The sequence below is a fragment of the Amphiura filiformis genome, chromosome 5 (genome assembly GCF_039555335.1).
Source record: "Amphiura filiformis chromosome 5, Afil_fr2py, whole genome shotgun sequence".
Lineage (NCBI taxonomy): Eukaryota > Metazoa > Echinodermata > Ophiuroidea > Amphilepidida > Amphiuridae > Amphiura > Amphiura filiformis.
In genome coordinates this window covers 63,267,978-63,288,120 of record NC_092632.1, presented here as the reverse complement: position 1 = coordinate 63,288,120, position 20,143 = coordinate 63,267,978, and the positions used below count along the sequence as shown (strand labels likewise).

The following is a 20,143-nucleotide window of genomic DNA, read 5'->3' as shown; positions in this document are numbered from 1 at the left end:
GGGTAGCGTCCAACTGGGGACGTCCACAGTGGTCATACACCTGTATGGTCAGAGAAAAAAAAATGCATGAAGTCCCAGAATGTTGGCAATTACATAGTAGACACCCCCTCCCACACACACACCCCAACACACAATGCCAATGAAAAGTTTGAGATATTTCCCCCGCAATTCCCCAACTAGGCCCTACAACAGGCTCCTAACGCCCCCCCCCCTGTGTATCCGCGGGTACTCATACTCGTCGGTGAACTTTGAAAACACCCCTTTTGCATCTCATTTCACGAAGTTTTCAGGATAAAAACACCCCTATTTTTAGCGATTTCATGAATTTTTTTCCCTTCAATAATGCCTCTTTTCTCACTAAAACGTGAACAACATGTCTAATATACCCCTTTCTGATGGAGACACATATAGGGTGTATGTACACCCGCAGCTGTATGCTTCTTATATTGATTTGATGTGATATAGTGTGCACCAAGTGGAATAATGAAACTGAGATGACTTGTGCATAGGATTCGTATAATGAAGAGCACATTTTTTTCTATTTCACGAAGGTATGAAAAATTACCCCTTTTTTTTATTTCGCTAATCCTGTTTCTTTATCTGTAAATACCCATAATTTCGAGCATGAGTATCCGAAGATGCCAGGCCTAACCCTGACCCTAATTATAATTTAACATACAGGTTGTGCAGGGTACACATGCATACATGGTAAAATTATATTTTATATCATCAATTTTGTTTAAGTTATCAGCAAGTTTTTGAGTTTCAACTTCCAATTTGCCTGCTCCCTATCAATTCAAACAACTGCCAGTTTTTACATCCAAGGTTACCACACATGCAACTTACCAGCCCAATTGGGCTATTTTTTGTAGATTTTCACCATAGTTTTACCATTTCCTGTTTTATACAAGCATTCCTGTCCTTAAGCCAATAATTAAAACAATATCAGGTGACTTTTTGACCTTCACTTACTATGATTTTGCCATCCATCTGTCCTATAGAATGGATAAAAAAATTGGGCAACATTAAGGTGATTGCCAAATGATTGGCCTGCTCATTTCATACTCAAAACTTATATATACAAGCCCAATAACTTCCTCTCACTTCATCCAATGAACTTTAAGGTATATCTATTAGATGGATCACTGTTTAATGTGCTGGACTCAGGCTATGATAGACTACAATGGCTTGAACTTAGGCACACCATTTTTTCTCCATAAAATTGGCAATTTTTGATTGATTTTTCTCAATGTCTGCACAACATTAGAGCTAACAGATGTTTTGTTTAGATTGCATCAGCCAAAATGCATCTTCTGTTGGTTAGACAAAAAAAAAGACACACAAAAAAACCACTGTTCTATGGGCCTGACTGACCAACGATGTTGCATTTTGGAGATTTTTTTGGTATGCATAAAAAAATCAGTTATTTTTTGGCAAAGAAGGATTATGACTGAAAAATGCAAGCACAAGCACATTAAAAAAAGAAAGAAAACCATACCCGATCAACCTTACTTGAAAGCTGAAAGTGAGACCCATCACAGGGCACTACATTGCCATTTGTATTGAGAACTTGTCAAATTACTTTCTAAGGCTCAAGCAAACTGATATGTATATAATAAATTGAGAGAGTAAACAAATGAGGACTCATTGGGGATTGAACCCCAAGCCTCACAATAACTGGTCGGAAGTTACACCACTGCATTACCTGCATGAGTTCACAGCTGGTACACTAGTAAACTAGACTGGTCATGATTGACTCAGAGGAAAGATATTAGAATACGGTCCAACCTCCCTTATCTAAAAATCTTTAATATGAATCTTTCCTTTATCTGGATATGTGATCTTCATTGGATAATGTGATTTTAATACTTTGATACCTCAATTTCATGCCCTTAAGTATTTAGAAGGAATATTAATGTTGCATACAATTAACTACCATCTTTCAGAATGATTACCCCATATTGAATATTTTTGTCCCAGTGTTAGTACTCTCAAATATACAGGGTGTCCCAGAATGATCTATACCGGGAAAGATGGAATTTTTTAGGTATGAAGGGCATGTTGAATGGTCATATTGTTTTGCATTTTAAGTTCTACATATATTTAGCTTTCTCAGATTTTTAGATTTTAAAATTGGACGTTTCTAGTAGAAGTTATAGAAGATTGCGTAAAAATGGTGAATTCTAAGTTTTGACAACGCAACCTATATATTTTGAAAATCTGTAACATTACTAACCGTTCAGCACAAAGTTATTTGGAAAAAGTTATGCAGGTATTTAAGTTGTGCCTTGTTCATATTTCCACTAAATAGCCGATATCTATCTATTATTTATGACGTTACGAAGCAATCAATATATGGAATTAAGGATTTGTGGCCTAATCCCATTCTCTCTTTCATGTCTTTGGCGGTAGTTTTAAATATAGTTATTGTGGTGTGAGGTCCATGTCATTTGAAATGCTTGCAGAGATCGAACTGGTTGTGGTACAGAAAAGACGGCTCCTCAATTTACTGTACAGCAGCGTGGATTTCTTTCAAAAACTTACTGGCAAACCGGCAGCTATGTTGAGACAAAAAGATTCATTAGGCGATAGTGTATAACGTAAAGAAGTTTGACGAGCACGGAACTGTCAGGAATCGGCAGAGTGAAGCTTCAGGTGCTCGTAAGGCTGTAAGAACTAGAGCGAACATTGCAGCTGTCCGGCAAGCTTTAAGGCACAACCCCAACAGTAGTTGTCGTCGAAATGCTGTGCCAAACATCCCACGTTCTTCATTTAATCGTATCGTGCCATTTTTCAAAGGTATGCGAGTCGTTTTTCATCGATTTTACATTATTGCATGCCACGCCAAAACAAATAAAGGTAGCGTGCTGAAATTAACAGAATAAGTAGGAGACATATTCAACAGTATAATGCTGGTATCAAAAATAGATACACTGCCCGTCTTCTATTTTTAGTTATTTTTGCAAACACGGTACAAATCATTCTGGGACACCCTGTACATAATTATAGTCCAGGCAAACTAATGGTGGCTAATGAGGGCACGGTGGCTCAGTGGTTACGGCCTTGGACTCATAATCTGAGAGCTTGCTCGGCGTGCGTGGGTTCGAGGCCCCCGTCCCACCACCGTGTTGCGCCCTTGGGCAAGGCGCTTTGCCTCGCTTGCCTCACCCCACCCAGGTGCAATGGGAAGCTGTTAGGGGTAGTCACAGTCGTTGTACGAATGGACCCTGCGCCACTTGTAGGCTGCAAACGTGGTTCCGACATATTCTAATGACGGCGGAATAAATGTAAAGCGCTTTGAGGCTGTTTACGGCATAAAGCGCGTATATAAATATCTACATTTTTTTAATTGATTTTTAGGTATTCAATGCAGAATTATACATAATTCACTAGATTTTTAACTTTTCTAGTCAATGCTTGTCCCATCATTCTGGATAAAAGAAGTTGTACTTGAAGGGTTGGAGCTTCATTGGAGGGTACCAGAGACATTTTTTTCATTCATTTGAGGGGTTGAACCCCCCCCCCAACCCCTAAAGTATAAGATCACACTTCCTCAGGGCAATGCAATTATTCACCACAAATAAAATAAATATGTAACTACCAGCATATATATGTGACCTTTTTCAAAAAATAATGAACACAGAACTTGATTAAAAAAAATAAAGTAATAACGGAAGGATCATTTCTGGTAACAATAACACATCGAAGCACTACAATTTCAAACTTCTGCAAATAGTTTCAAAACAATTTTGTATTCAAATAACAAACTGAAACAAATAAACTTGAGACATTTGAAGGAAAATGGTGTTCATTTTCATGCAATAACTTTCAGTAATCTGCACACTATGATGATACGATCATTTTTCAGTAAACATCAATTTTTGCCAAAGATTATTCTTTATATATTGAAGCCGACAGTTGGTGAAATTCATTTTCTTATGCGACTGCACACAGAACGCATCATCATCTTTTCCAAGGTAACTTTATACTTGATACAGAAGTTGTGATTTTTACACCATGGCTGGCTACGGTAAAGCTGTATTGGTACTCTTTGTGATCATCTTAACATTGTTGATAGATGATGCAAAATGTAACCACCAGAAGAGAGCGACTGGAGCAGTTCCTCATTCTTTGCAAAAAAACATGCAGGCTCAAAATGTGCAGACTGGTTTGCCCAGCAACAACACCCAAGAAATGATCGGCATATTAGAGATTCAGACTGAACAATTCAAAAACCTAACCAATGTAGTAGATTCCTTGGCCATTCTGCTGTCACATTCTTTTGCCATACTAACAAAGGGACTCCGTCTAACAGCAGGTGATTGCGCAGATATTGCAGCACAAGGTCCGTACTCGAGCGGAATCTACACAATTACACCTTGGGATGACTTGGGCTACAAAGGTTCCTTCAAAGTTTTCTGTGATATGAAAACAGACGATGCAGGCTGGACAATTTTCCAGAAACGCATTAACGGTTCCGTTGATTTCTATCGTGATTGGGTAGAATACAAAAATGGCTTTGGTGATCTTGATGGCGAATTCTGGCTTGGACTGGACAAACTAAACAGGCTGACGTCAACGCGAGTTTCTTGGCAGTTGAAAGTGGAACTTGAGGACTTTGAGGGAAACACAGCTTTCGCGCTGTATGATGGTTTTCATATCGGTGATGAGTCAACACAATACCAGCTTTCAATTGGCACATACAGTGGGACAGCAGGAGACTCATTGAGTTATCATGGAGGTCAGAAGTTTACCACTAAAGACAGGGACAATGATGATTCCAGTAGTAATTATGCTGTTTCTTATGGTGGTGCTTGGTGGTATTATGGAGGCCATTTTTCCAACTTGAATGGACCTTACTTGACATCAGCAACATCTACTTCTAAGGCACTAACCTGGTATCACTGGAAAAGTGCATACATTGCTCTCAAAAAGGCACAGATGAAAATATGACCAATTGTTTAAAAGGAATTCTTCATTATTTCATCACTCACTGCATAAATCTTTTTTAAAGTTACAAGTACAGAATAAATCTAAAAATGATATGCTCCCAACTAGAGAGAGAAGAGATGGAAATGAGCTGGCATTGCTTCCTTTCTAATCGACACAAGATGTGGACATTTGCTTGACTTTGCACTTAAAGTTGCCTAGCATGACTGTTATATAATGCTTTAAAATGAAATTGTTATCACCATAATTAAATTGTTATCACAGTTGCTGTAATTTTAAGGAAAACCATCTTTGCTGTACAATCAGCACCTGCTTTTAAAAAAAAGCTGAATTTTATCAGAATATTAATTACCAGTAATTTTATTGCAAGCAGTGTTCGCTATAGAGACAATTGTATAACTAATTCAATTTTTTAAAGTTACACATTAAAACATCAAAGTGAATAATTTACAACCCCTCATCTGCTATTGTTTACTTTTCCATTCAATTCATTTTGACCAATCTCTCAATGTACAGCCTAGCAAGCTTTGTACCATGCAGCCTCAGTGTGAACACTACTTGCAATGTGATTTACTCTCAAAAGAAGTCAACTTAAATGTTGACATGCTTTGTAAAAGATGTGCACTATTTTGGAAAGGTGTTGTTATGACAACAAACATTAAATATCTATCAGCTTGTACATTATGCCATCTATAATCATAATGATATAAAACAAAATACCATCTCTATAGGTACACTGTTAAGATTCCAAGAAAACACTTTTAAACAATTCAACATGTTTATTTCTGTATGTTACACTACAATGTGTTTATCAGGGTATTTTTCATAACAATTATTAACCCATCAACATGTTTATATTGCTGAAATAAGTATATTGGAGTGTTAAAAATTATTATAAAAAATATCCTCATATACTTTGTGTAAAGTAAATAAATAAACATGTTGAACTGTTAAAAGGTGTTATCTTGGAATTTTTACAGTGTAGGCTATACACAATACAGTATTTCCTCTGTTTCAAATGTGGAAGGAGAAAAATACCATTGTTACAATGCTTATCAAGAACGCAACCTCACACACATGCAGTATTTTCTGTTTCAAATTTGGAAGAATTAAAAACACTTTTGTTGGGTTCATCAAGAATACAACCTCAAATGTAGCAGTATTCTATAGATAAGTCATCATGAATCTCAAAAGAATATTGTCTCGAGACAGCAGGAAAGCACAACAACGCAAAGAATAGACTCCGCATTGCCCCCACGATCATGAGGACCATTTAATACACATAAGCTTATTTATAATAATTTCACAATCTCATAGAAATTAAGACTATATTGAGATAATAACAGATTTCATATCAATTAAACAAATTATATACATTGAGATGATTAATTGCAGCAAGCATTTGGAATTATTTATCATCTTCATATAAATCAATAATACACAAATTATTGGAAAAATGTGTACAAGCCAACCATACAGGCTGGACAAACAAAAGTTGACTTCTGAATCACATTTAACCAAATTTCATCTTAAGCAAATCTTAAGCATATCTTAAACAGATACATCTTTGGATCAAACAGAGGATTGGATTGGAAAACAGCATTTTTAACCGCAATTAAATAATTAGAAATCTCCAAAAGAATAAACAATGCCAACACTAGCAAGCGAACATTTTGTATTCAGCAAGATACGGCATCAATGCTTAAACCATTTACTGATATATAATCCACTGGTATTGACAACCAAGTAAATAAAGATACTCCAAATAAGCAACAAAGCATTTATAACCCTGGTATAAAAACGCAGCAGAAAGGGAGGAAAGCATGAAGGCAACCAATAGCCCACCATAAAACGCGGTAGAAAGTGGAGACAATCTACCGACGAGATTCTTCAGGTTTCGAAGAAACTCCGTAACACATTCAAACACCATAAAACGCAGTAGAAAGTGGAGACAATCTACAGACGAGATTCTTCAGGTTTTGAAGAAAATCCTTAACACATCCAAGCACCATAAAAGCGCAGTAGAAAGTGGAGACAATCTACCGACAAGATTCTTCAGGTTTTGAAGAAACTCCATAACACATTCAAACACCATAAAAGCGCAGTAGAAAGTGGAGACAATCTACAGGCGAGATTCTTCAGGTTTGAAGAAACTCCGTAACATATTCAAACACCATAAAAGCGCAGTAGAAAGTGGAGACAATCTACAGGCGAGATTCTTCAGGTTTTGAAGAAAATCCTTACCACATTCAAACACCATAAGACGCGGTAGAAAGTGGAGACAATCTACAGCGAGATTCTTCAGGTTTTGAAGAAAATCCTTAACACATCCAGGCACCATTAAGCGCAGTAGAAAGTGGAGACAATCTACAGACGAGATTCTTCAGGTTTTGAAGAAAATCCTTAACACATCCAAGCACCATAAAAGCGCGGTAGAAAGTGGAGACAATCTACAGGCGAGATTCTTCAGGTTTTGAAGAAAATCCTTAACACATCCAAGCACCATTAAACGCAGCAGAAAGTGGAGACAATCTACCGACGAGATTCTTCAGGTTTTGAAGAAACTCCGTAACACATCCAGGCACCATTAAGCGCAGTAGAAAGTGGAGACAATCTACAGACGAGATTCTTCAGGTTTTGAAGAAAATCCTTAACACTTCAAGCACCATTAAGCGCAGTAGAAAGTGGAGACAATCTACCGACGAGATTCTTCAGGTTTTGAAGAAACTCCGTAACACATTCAAACACCATAAAACGCAGTAGAAAGTGGAGACAATCTACCGACGAGATTCTTCAGGTTTCGAAGAACCTCCGTAACCCATTCAAACACCATAAAACGCAGTAGAAAGTGGAGACAATCTACAGACGAGATTCTTCAGGTTTTGAAGAAAATCCTTAACACATCCAAGCACCATAAAACGCAGTAGAAAGTGGAGACAATCTACCGACGAGATTCTTCAGGTTTTGAAGAAACTCCATAACACATTCAAACACCATAAAACGCAGTAGAAAGTGGAGACAATCTACAGGCGAGATTCTTCAGGTTTGAAGAAACTCCGTAACACATTCAAACACCATAAAACACAGTAGAAAGTGGAGACAATCTACAGACGAGATTCTGCAGGTTTTGAAGAAACTCCATACAAAGCATTCATTCCCCTTCTATAAAACGCAGTAGAAAGTGGAGACAATCTACTAATGATATCTTCAAGATTTCAAGAAATTCCATACAAAGCCTCTATTTTTAAGCATAAAGCAGCATATTTGGACATACCATTTTATTGGAGTATCTTTAACCATATTTAGTTACTGAATCACCCTTCCAGCTTTTGGGAGGGTGGGTGGGATTTTTGGTCCATCAAGATCGAAGGAACAATTGCAAGTGCATCACTAGGAGAACTATGGACATAACAAAGGAATTAAAAAATAAGGCGGAGACCTGAATGGCTGCACACCACTAAAGTGACAGCTGACTGGACAGAAAAACTGAGCTTGTTGCTATAACAACATAACAACAACCCCTAAATTAAAACTGACTTGACCAGGAGACCAAACACTTTAAGTGTACTTGAGAATGCTCAAGTGAGAATAAGAGGATAAGCCTCTACACCTAGATGCACATGACAGCCTAATGTCCCCTGCTGCTGAGACAATCTAGTTTTTAAAAGATTTGCAACTTTAAAAAACGGAATTACTTTGTAAAAGATGTGTACTATTTTGGAAATTGTTGAAGTGACAATGAAAAATATATGTGTAAAATATCATCTATCAGCTTGTAAATTTGCTACGGTGTATTTGACTTAATTAGTGCCCTTCCCTAATAAGCACTCTTCCCCTAATAAGCACCTGTATAAAAACATTTCAAGTGACAACTTTCTTAAAGCACCCCTTTTCAATTTACCTGTACAACTACATTCTACCACATATCTGAATGAAATTACGACCTTCCAGTTTAGGACAATGATGATTTTACTTCAAAATGAAGTTTTGTATGTATTATTCATGCATGTTTTAAATTCAATTTGTAGCATTCATTTCATAATTTTAATCAGCATCCCTGAAAATGACTGACTTGTGCGAACAGGGTGCTATTTAATTAGGTCAAATACGGTACATGTATATAAAATATAAAACAATATGGTATCTCTAGTTGGTACACAAAATAAATTACACCATATATCCATATAAATATCATTTTTGGATTGATGGAGAAAATACAATTTCAAATTTAGTACCATTCTATATTAGGACATCATAAACACACTATTATAGTTCCTAATATATATTACATTTTTGTGGAATAGATTCAGCCTGTAATTTTGAAATCCAAAACGATGTAATAAATATTAGACAAATAATTATTGAATAAGCTAATTGATAAGAGAAATAACGTAATATAAGGATGCACCAAATTAATTTATAAATAAAAAAGAAGTGACTTGATTACAATATTATTAATTAAAGTTGATTAAACGATTATAAAGCTTCAAGTACGTGTTTTGATTATGGAGTTGACACAAATGATTTTTTCCCAAAAGCAGTACGGGGGGATTCTTTTGTTTGATATTATTTTCAGCAATTGATAAATTGATGTAACTTTGCAAAGACAAATCATATCAACATGGGGGTTTTCAGTTTCTGAAAGCTCATGTCCTCTTTATAGAAACATATGTAAATCTCATTTTCGACCAGGGTCGACATGTGACTCATTCCCTTTGATCATGTCACAAATGGCATTTTCCAACCAGTAGCACCACCAGGGGGCATGGGGGTACAACCCAGTAAAATGATAAATTTGTAATTGGAAAATAAATCTTCACAAAATGGGGGTGGGCTTATAACCGGGGAAGGACTAGTGCTTGAATTTAAAAATATGAACAATCACCCCCATTTGTATATGCCCGTAATTTCTATCTTCTATGTCAATTTCTTAAAATTATAAGTGTAATTATCAACTGATATTTTTTATATCTGTTCTTAAATATGAGAGCAAAGCATTTATTTGATTTAAGAACTTGGCCAAAATATAGTACTGGGCTTATACCTGAGTGCACCCTTGTTCCCAGAATGTTTTGAAGAATAGGACATGGGCTTATAGCCGAAGGTGGGCTTATACCCGGGTGGTTTCGGTATATGCACTTATGCGTATGAAGCAGAAGAAAGAGACATCTATTATACTGCCATGCCTATCATTTTCCTCAGACCTACTGAGTGCAGGAACACAACAGGTAAGTTGATTTATTTGTCCTCCTGATATCAAATATCAATACAAATTTTATGGCAAATTATTAGAATATATTTAACAGTCCTCGAAGTAAACTTTATAAATAATACGATATGTACCTAAAGTGTATGCAGCTGGGAGGAAAAGCCATCCCAAAATAAGTGTGTATCTTTAATACAAAAGGTCAAAATTTTCAAATGATGAAAAATAAAATTTGTATTATATCGTGAATTTAAAGATATCAAAATTATTTGATAACAGAAGGACATTCCTTGTATTCATAATGCAATTTGATGTGTCTGATATGGTCATGTCCCACAAAAATACTGTCCAAACGTTGCTATCCGATCCCTTAACTTATAGCTTTTAAACTAACAACTACCAATCTGCAATTAACGCTTATAATTATGCCCTGGGCTCCATCCAAGTCAAATAAGTCTGAAGGAAAAGCCATGCACTCAGTGGCGGCACCATGGGGGGCCCCCAGTCAGAACTCTTGCCCCAACTTTTTATGGCATTTTTGATCAAAATTTGTTGATTTTGCCCCTCCCCCACTCCCTGAAATTCCCTTTGCCCCTCAATGCCCCCCCCCTCCGGAAAAAAATTTCCAGGCACCGCCACTGCAAGCACTTGACATTCTTGATGCCACGTGTGTATTGCTTTCCAGCATGATAACACTAATTTTTCACACAAGCCAGAATTCCCAAATAATTCTGATTTTAAATTAATACCAGTCATCTGGAGCCATTCATGAAAGTTTGTGATTTTATGAATTAAAACAGAATCTTAATTTATAACCACAATAAGAATTTTGTTTACAAAAATGAGTAATTCTGTTCTTCAACCATTTTTCTGGTATTAGTTCATTAACCCTAACCGCCTAAGGGCTTTTTGGCAACGGGAAGGGAAAGAAGGAAGGAATAAAGAGAGAAAAGAAGGAAAGAAGTTGTTTGCTCTGGGTGGGATTCGAACCCGAGACCCCTCGCATGCCAGGCACTGGGTCGGCGACACTTTGCCACGGGTCTTGGGCTTCGCTGGCCAGCTTAAACCGTGCCTATATATCACTTAGGGCGATTAGCATCATCACACCACGTGGGATGCATGCACGAACAGCGCATATATCAAGTAGTATTTTGTAGTATACCGTCCTGTTAGGGTTAAGGAAGCCTATACTGAGTTTCGATAGTGGTAACCTAACCCTAACCGCCTAAGGGCTTTTTGGTGACAGGAAGGGAAAGAAGGAAGGAATAAAGAGAGAAAAGAAGGAAAGAAGTTGTTTGCTCTGGGTGGGATTCGAACCCGAGACCCCTCGGATGCCAGGCACTGGGTCGGCGACACTTTGCCACGGGTCTTGGGCTTCGCTGGCCAGCGAAACTGTGCCTATATATCACTTAGGGCGATTGCGTCATCACACCACGTGGGATGCATGCACAAACAGCGCATATATCAAGTAGTATTTTGTAGTATACCGTCCTGTTAGGGTTAAGATTCATTGGTACACATATATACCCCACATACATGTAGAGTCAAACACACACACACCCCTACCCCTACTTGTATTGGGTGTAAACTGGGCACACACTGATAAAAACTGACACGCATCACACAATTTTATTTTCCCCCACCAAACTTATGTATACTGCTGTAATAGCTTCATTTTATTTGTAGCATATCTGTATACATGGGGTAGCATCCAACAGGGGATAACCAAAGTTATCATACAGTCCCTGTTTGGTCAGAATGCATGAAGTCCCTAATTGTTACATGTTAACCCAGACACCCCACATATAGTCAATGAAAATTTCAGAATAATTCTGGAGTACATGTACCTCTCGCACTACCTTAATTATCATGAGTATAACCCTAACCCTCACACTGACCCTAACTCATACAGTGCATAAGCTGTGTTGCCCTCATAGTCTTCAAGCTCCACATTTAACTGCCAAGATGTTGGTCTGTTTAGTTTGGGGATTGAACCCCAGGCCTCACAACTACCAGTTGGAAGTTATACCACTGCGCTACATGAGTTCAGAGCTGGTACAATGGTAATCTCATTTAGTCATGATTGACACAAAGGAAGAATGTTAGAATACAGTCCAGCATCCTTAATATTTAGACCTCTTTTATCCAGATATATCTCTCTGTTAAGGTTATTAATTATTTTAAACTGTTGTGATTTGGTAGTTCACAGCATCTTACGAATGGTAGTGAGCTTTGGCAAAAATTGCATTGCTCAATTCATAGCGAGCGTATAGAAGAATTAAAATATCACAGAAATACTTTTATAGGTGCTGCGGTTCTTGAGTTACGTTGTGAAGAGGGCTGAAACAACAACACAATAACTAATTAACAGCAATAAATTAAGCAAGTTTGCAGAGTATACGATTTGTAGAAAGAACTTTTGCAAAACATCAAGGTGTTAATTTTCAATAATATATTGATCTAGATAATGAAAATCGATTTTTAGGTTGCTTCGACCAACAATACCTCGTCTACCCTTAAGCACCTGTGTAATTATATAGAAAAACATATTTTTAATGCTTTGATACCTCAATTTCATATGCTGAAGCACTTAGAAGGATATTTATGTTGCATACAGTACTAAAATACCATCTTTCAGAATTATTACCCCATATTGATTTAATTTCTTGTCCAAATTTTAGTACTTTGGACATTCAATGCAGAATTACACATAAGTCACTTAGATTTTTAACTTGACGCTAAGTCCCATCATACCGGATAAAAGCGGTTGGACTGTACTTCTATTAAAGGGGTTGGAGCTTCATTGGAGGGTGCCAGAGGCATTTTTATTTAAATTCATTGTAGGGTTTGAACCTAATTCACCCTATTAAGATCATACTTCCTCTGGGCCGGCTGTAATTATTCAACACAAAGTATATTATGTGACCTTTTTCAAATAATAATGTACACGGAACTTGATTTTAAAAAATCAAGGAATAACGGAAGCATCATTTCTGGTAACAATAACACATCGAAGCACTTCAATTTCAAACATCTGCAAAACAATTTTATATTCAAATAACAAACTGAAACAAATAAAAGTCATTACGGAAGAAAACTGGTGTTAATTTTCTCGCATTAACTTTAAGCAATCTGCACACTATAGATCATTTTTCAGTAAATATCAGTCTTTGCCAAACATTATTCTTTATATATTGAAGCTGACAGTTGGTGAAATTCATTTTCTTACGCGACTGCACACAGAACGCATCATCATCTTTTCAATAATAACTTTATACTTGATACAGAAGTTGTGATTTTTACACCATGGCTGGCTACGATAAAGTTGTATTGGTATTCTTTGTGATCATCTTAATATTGTTGATAGATGATGCAAAATGTAATCGCCAAAAGAGAGCAACTGGAGCAGTTCCTCATTCGTTGCAAGAAAAATTGCAGGCTCAAAATGTGCAGACTAACAACACCCAAGAAATGATCGGCATATTAGAGATTCAGACTGAACAATTCAAAAACCTAACCAATGTAGTAGATTCCTTGGCCATTCTGCTGTCACATTCTTTTGCCATACTAACAAAGGGACTCCGTCTAACAGCAGGTGATTGCGCAGATATTGCCGCACAAGGTCCGTACGCGAGTGGAATCTACACAATTACACCTTGGGATGACTTGGGCTACAAAGGTTCCTTCAAAGTTTTCTGTGATATGAAAGCAGATGATGCAGGCTGGACAGTTTTCCAGAGACGCATTAACGGTTCGGTTGATTTCTATCGTGATTGGGTAGAATACAAAAACGGTTTTGGTGATCTTGATGGTGAATTCTGGCTTGGACTGGATAAACTAAATAGGCTGACGTCTACGAGAGTTTCTTGGCAGTTGAAAGTGGAACTTGAGGACTTTGAGGGGAACACAGCTTATGCGCTGTATGATGATTTCCGTATTGGTGATGAGTCGACTCAATTCCAGCTTTCAATTGGCACATACAGTGGGACAGCAGGAGATTCATTGAGTTATCATGATGGTATGAAGTTTACTACTAAGGACAGGGATAATGATTTATGGAGCAGTGCTTGTGCTTCTACAAGCTATAGAAGTGGTGCTTGGTGGTACAATCGTTGCGAGCATTCCAACTTGAATGGACCTTACTTGACATCAGCACAATCCACCAATAAGGCAATAACCTGGAAGCACTGGAAGAGCACATTTATGGCTCTCAAAAAGGCACAGATGAAAATAAGACCAATTGTTTAAGAATTTAAAAAAACGTCACTCGCTGATAAATATTTAAGTTACAAAATCAACCTGAAACAGTATGGCTACTATATAACAGAGATATGGAAATCAGCTGGTATTGCTTCCTTTCTACATGGACACAAGATGTGGACATCTGCTTGACTTTGCACTAAGTTGTCTAGCATGACTGTTATATAATGCTTTAAAATGAAACTGTTATCACCATAAATGTTATCAAAGTTGCTGTAATTGGCAGCTGGTTTTTAAAATGCTGAATAAGTTCAAATTTTGTCATAATTTCAATTATTAGTAATTTTATTTCAAACAGTGTTTCCATTGGAGACAATTTTATAGCTATTTCATTTATTTGTAAAGTTACATATTATACTGTTATTCAGATTTCCTTTTACAAATTAAAGCGTACTGCTAGCTGCCCAGCGCATATTATTTTGCACAAGTCCAATGCACATGCTTTAACGTCGGGCACGCGTACGCGATGGTTAACGCTGTCAAAGGAGCCTTGAAAAAATTATAAAACATCCCAGTGAATAATTTAAAATCCCTCGTTTTCTATTGTTTCATTTTCCCTTCAATTCATTTTGGCCAATCTCTCAATATACAGCCCAGCCAACTTTGTGTCATACAGCCACTCAGCCAGAGTATGAACACTACTTGCAATGTAATTTACTCTCAAAAGAAGTCAACTGTGACTTCAAATGTTGACATACTTTGTAAAAGATGTGCACTATTTTGGAAAGGTGTTGTTATGACAACGAACATTAAGTATATAATCTCAGCTTGTACATTTTGCTATCTATAATCATAATAATATAAAACAAAATGTTATCTCTAGGTTCACTGTAAAAATTCCAGGATAACACTTTTTTAAACAATTCAACATGTTTATTTCTGTACTTTACACATAAAGTATAAGAGGTGTTGCTTACGATTGACACATTCATAATGGTATTTTTGCTGAACCATGAAATGGTATCAGCCTATATGAGTGAATGTTACTAGCTTACTTACTTACTAGCTTACTTACTTACTAGCTTACTAACTGACTAACCATTTGGTCTGAAATGGACATATCTCTAAATGCCACGAAGGTATGACCCCATGAGTGGTGTCATATGAAAGAGGAAAACATAAAGAATATAATAAAACTATTTCCAAACGTCAGAGGTCATCCTGGGGTCACAGGGAAAAAAAAGGTCATTTTAACCGAAAATGCTCCGATTGAGCTCAAATTTAAATGCAATGATCCTTATGACATTCTAAGCATGTTTAAAACATTTAAACATTTATTTAAGGTCAGTAAGGGGTCATAAAGGGGTCAAAGGTCAAGGTTTTCAAAATGCTCCAATTGAGCTGAAATTTAAATGCAATGATCCTTATGACATTGTAAACATTTAAAAAATATTTTAAAATTCATTTAAGGTCATTAAGGGGTCAAAGGTCAAGTTTTTCAAAATGCTCCAATCGAGCTGAAATTTATATGCAATGATCCTTATGACATTCTAAACATTTTAAAAACATTTTAAGATTCATTTAAGGTCATAAAGGGGTCAAAGGGGTCAAATGTCAAGTTTTCCAAAATGTTCCCATTGAGCTGAAATTTAAACGCAATGATCCTTATGACATTCTAAACATGTTAAAAATATTTTAAAATTCATTTAAGGTCATTAAGGGGCAATAAAGGGGTCAGATGTCAAGTTTTCAAAATGCTTCAATTGAGCTGAAATTTAAATGCAATGATGACAGTGGTATAGGCCTACCACAATATACTGCCGAAGCCACATGGTTCAGCTATGGTGCGGTTATCGCTCTTGTTCAATTATCAACAGACCAACATGTTATATTGCTAATTTAAGCATGTTGGAGTGTTCATAATTGTTTCAAGAAGTTTAAACTGACTTTCAGCACCAAAATTCAATAACCTTGAATTTTCGATGTGTGACACACATCTTCATCAGAAGTCCTAAGATGTTGTGATGGACTTGCCCATTTGTTGACCATTGGCAACTTTTGGTCGAATGACGGCGTTGTCTAAGGTTGGCAATTCCAGTCCTTGATCGCGATTTAGTTCATAATTGTTATAAAAATACCATTATAAACATGTTTAAGTGTAAATCGTAATCAATGCTTCCTATACTTTTACATTTAAAGTACAGATATAAACTTGTTGAATTGTTTTTAAAAAAAATTTACAGTGTACACGCAATACAGTATTTTCTGTGTTTCAAATTTAAAAGGAGAAAATACCATTGTTGTGTTGATCAAGAAATACAACCTCAAATGTAGTAGTATTCTAGATAGGTCATCATGAATCTCAATAGTATGTCACTTTGTAAAAGATGTGTACTATTTTGAAAATTGTTGTAGTGACAATGAAAATTATATGTGTAAATATCATCTATTAGCTTGTAAATTTGCTACACTGTATTAGACCTAATATAGCACCCCTCCCCTAATAAGCACCCCTCCTCTAATAAATGCCCCCCCAGATCTTTTTGTATGTGACAACTGTCTAAGCACCCCTTTTCAATTCATCTATACGCTAAAATATTTCTACTAAGTGTCTGAATGAAATTATACGTTCTAAACCTTCCAATTTAGGATTATGATTTAACTTCGGTCTTGAATGCATTGTTCACGCATGTTTTTAATTCAATACAAAGCTTTTATTTCATAATTTTAATACGTAACTCCCCCCCCATGACTAACTAAAGTGCCTGAGGTGCTACTTAGGTCAAATACGGTACATGTATTTAAAACATAATGATACAAAACAAAATGGTAGCCCTATATTAGGTACACAAAATAGGTTACACCATATTTTTTCTTGATGAAAATAAATATCACTGTTGGTTTGATCAAGAAATACAACCTCAAATTTAGTACCATTCTAAATAGGTCATCATGAATATCACTATTATATTTCCAAATGTATTAAATTTTGTGAAGTAGATTCAGCTTGTAATTTTAAAATCCAAAAGAATGTAATAAATATCAGATAAATAAATATTGAATAGCCTAAATAATTCATGCAGCAAAGTAATTTATAAAGAAGAAATAAGTGATGTGATTAAAATGAAAGTTGACTGAATGATTATAAAGCTTCCATAAATACAAGTATTTTTTGTTTTAATGTTGCTGCCAATATATCACTGTCCATAGAAAAGGAGCCGGGGGTCACTCCCATTGTGGCCTGTACACCATCCGCGATAATAAAAACGCGTCAAAGGGGGTTTTCGTGGGTAGGCCCGCTACGCGCATACAACGCGTTTAGGGTGTCGAAAACATGAAATATTAGAAAAAAGGGTAGCAAAATTGCAATTGCTAATACGCGGAAATGAAATTTAGGATATGAAATTTGATGCAAGGACTAAAATCCCTGTTTAGGGTGTGAAAACACCTGTTTAGTGTATTGTTTTAGCCAAGGGTTAAATCCTTGTTTAGGGTGCTTTTCAAAAGTTGATTATCGTGGATGGTGTACAGGGCACAATGGGAGTGCCCTCGAAAAGGAGTTGACACAAATGATATTTTCCCAACCATTGGTAGCACCAGGAGGGGATGCAATGAGGACAACCCAGTAAATTGATTTGCTCTTTGGGAGACAAATTTTTCACTTCTGAATTTAAATACTCATCCATTTACAGTCTGCAATATGCCATCAAAAATAAACTTCCGGAGATTAAAGAAAAATTTTTAGTATTTTAGTTATACACATCTCATTTACTATGAAGCAGATTAAGTGATACCATGCAGATAGTGTCTACATTGTATATGCAGACATACTGAGTGAAGGCATACAAAAGGTAAGCGGATTTATTTGTTTCAAATTAATAGCAATATGGTAAATATAATATGATAAATATTAATAGCAATACCGTAAAACCTCGTCTACAAGCATATGGTGAAAGCTAAATTAATCCCGGTGCCAATGGAGTTTGAGCAAATAAACAACAGATCCAAGAATATAAGAACAAACTTATTGTAAGACCTATATTTTGCATTGGCATATTTACGCTAGTTTCGTATGAACTTAGCTTTCATCAAAAACACTATATATGCTTGTAGACAAGGTTTTACGGTATAGTAAATATGATATTTGAAAGTAAATATGATATTCATAAGTTGGCTTAAAATGTTTTAAAATAACATCACTCATAAAAGTTTGACACTAACTACCAGGAAAGCTTAGCCCAGCTCTGATAAAACAGATTACCCCTTTTTTTAAATCTGGGAATGTAGGGCCTGATGGAACCAAAGGCTTGATGAAAGTGGCCCAAAGCAATTTAAACACTTCCAAAAATGACTTGTACTCCAGCCATGTCAAATAAAACCAGGGGTCAAAGCCACTTTCCCCCAGAACAAAACTAGACTTTCCCCCTTTACAGACACCTTTGGATAGGAACTTGAATTGTCATTACCAAAGGGAGCTCTTACCAAAGGGAGCCAGCCCAGGGAGCCAGCCAGCCAGTCAAAGAAAAGTTTAACTTCCCCATCCCATTAACCAGAGAGCTTCAGAGATGCATCATTTGGTACCTATGTTTTAGCAATGACTTCATAAGATCCCTACATCAAAATTCTTGACCATCTGGTGACTCACCCAAAGATGGGGTTAGTACAATTTGTGACCCATCTTTACTGACCCCACCAGGATCATAGTCTGCAAAAATTAATTTTGCAATTTTGCTTGTGAAACAGATTGTCAACTAGAATTTTGTGGTTCTCGACCTGCACGGTTCTCGACAATGCCTCCACCTTGACGCCCATCATTTTAACCGGTGCAATTTCACTTGACCCCAAAATGATCTTCACATTCTTTGTCTCACTAAGCATGCTAAGGTGGCTGTTCCCACCAAATTCATGAACCTGCAGCAGTCTATGGCAATTTGACCCCAGATGACCCTGAATGACCCCAAAATGACCTTGACATTTTTGGCTTGTTTCAGTGGTCATCCCCACAAAATTTCATGAACCTGCGACAATCTATGGCAATCAATTATTTGACCTTGGATGACCCCAAAATGACCTTGACATTTTTGCCTTGTTTCAGTGGTCATCCCCACAAAATTTCACGAACCTGCGACAATCTATGGCAATTTGACCTCAGATGACCTTGGATGACCCCAAAATGACCTTGGCATTTTTTTCTTCCTACAGTTATCGTTCCCACCAAATTTCATGAACCTACAACAATATATGGCCATTTGACCCCGGATTACCCCAAATGACCTCAAAATGACCTTGCAATTATGCAAATTTTGCACTGAAAAGCAAATCAGGTCAAGAACCTCTGGCTGTGCTACTCTCCATCAAGTTTAATCACTGTAACTCATACATATCTCCAGATAATCTGTGCACAAGGTTATTTTGCTTGATATGCATAAATTATGCAAATTAGGTACTTAATTACCATATTTTGCAACAAAAACCTGCTAAAATTTGGAGACCCCAATTGCCACCCTTCCACCAAATCGCATCACTATACGCCATACCAATTCCGAGAAATTGCACTCACAAGCTCGGACGGACGGACGAACGAACGGACACCCCGACAGACGGACGGACAGACGGACAACCAGAAAACATAATACCTCCGGTGGAGGCATAAAAAGTGACATTCTTCCTTTTACTAATAGCCTACTAATTAATGACGGCCTTTTAAATTTGTATATTTATGCCTATTTTGCTTTTAAGAAACAAATCAATTACAGATTTTTTTTAAATGAGCAGAAATTTGCATGA

At 36.6% G+C, this 20,143-nt stretch overlaps 1 protein-coding gene and 2 pseudogenes across 1 annotated transcript in view; 2 read left to right on the top strand and 1 right to left on the bottom strand.

Moving 5' to 3' along the window:
• LOC140152327 (zinc finger FYVE domain-containing protein 26-like) overlaps nucleotides 1-20,143 on the bottom strand; it is a 162,500-nt gene that overhangs the window by 104,529 nt on the left and 37,828 nt on the right. The window lies entirely within an intron of this gene.
• LOC140153534 (microfibril-associated glycoprotein 4 pseudogene) lies at nucleotides 3,942-6,095 on the top strand (annotated as a pseudogene).
• On the top strand, nucleotides 13,388-15,029 carry LOC140153532 (microfibril-associated glycoprotein 4 pseudogene; annotated as a pseudogene).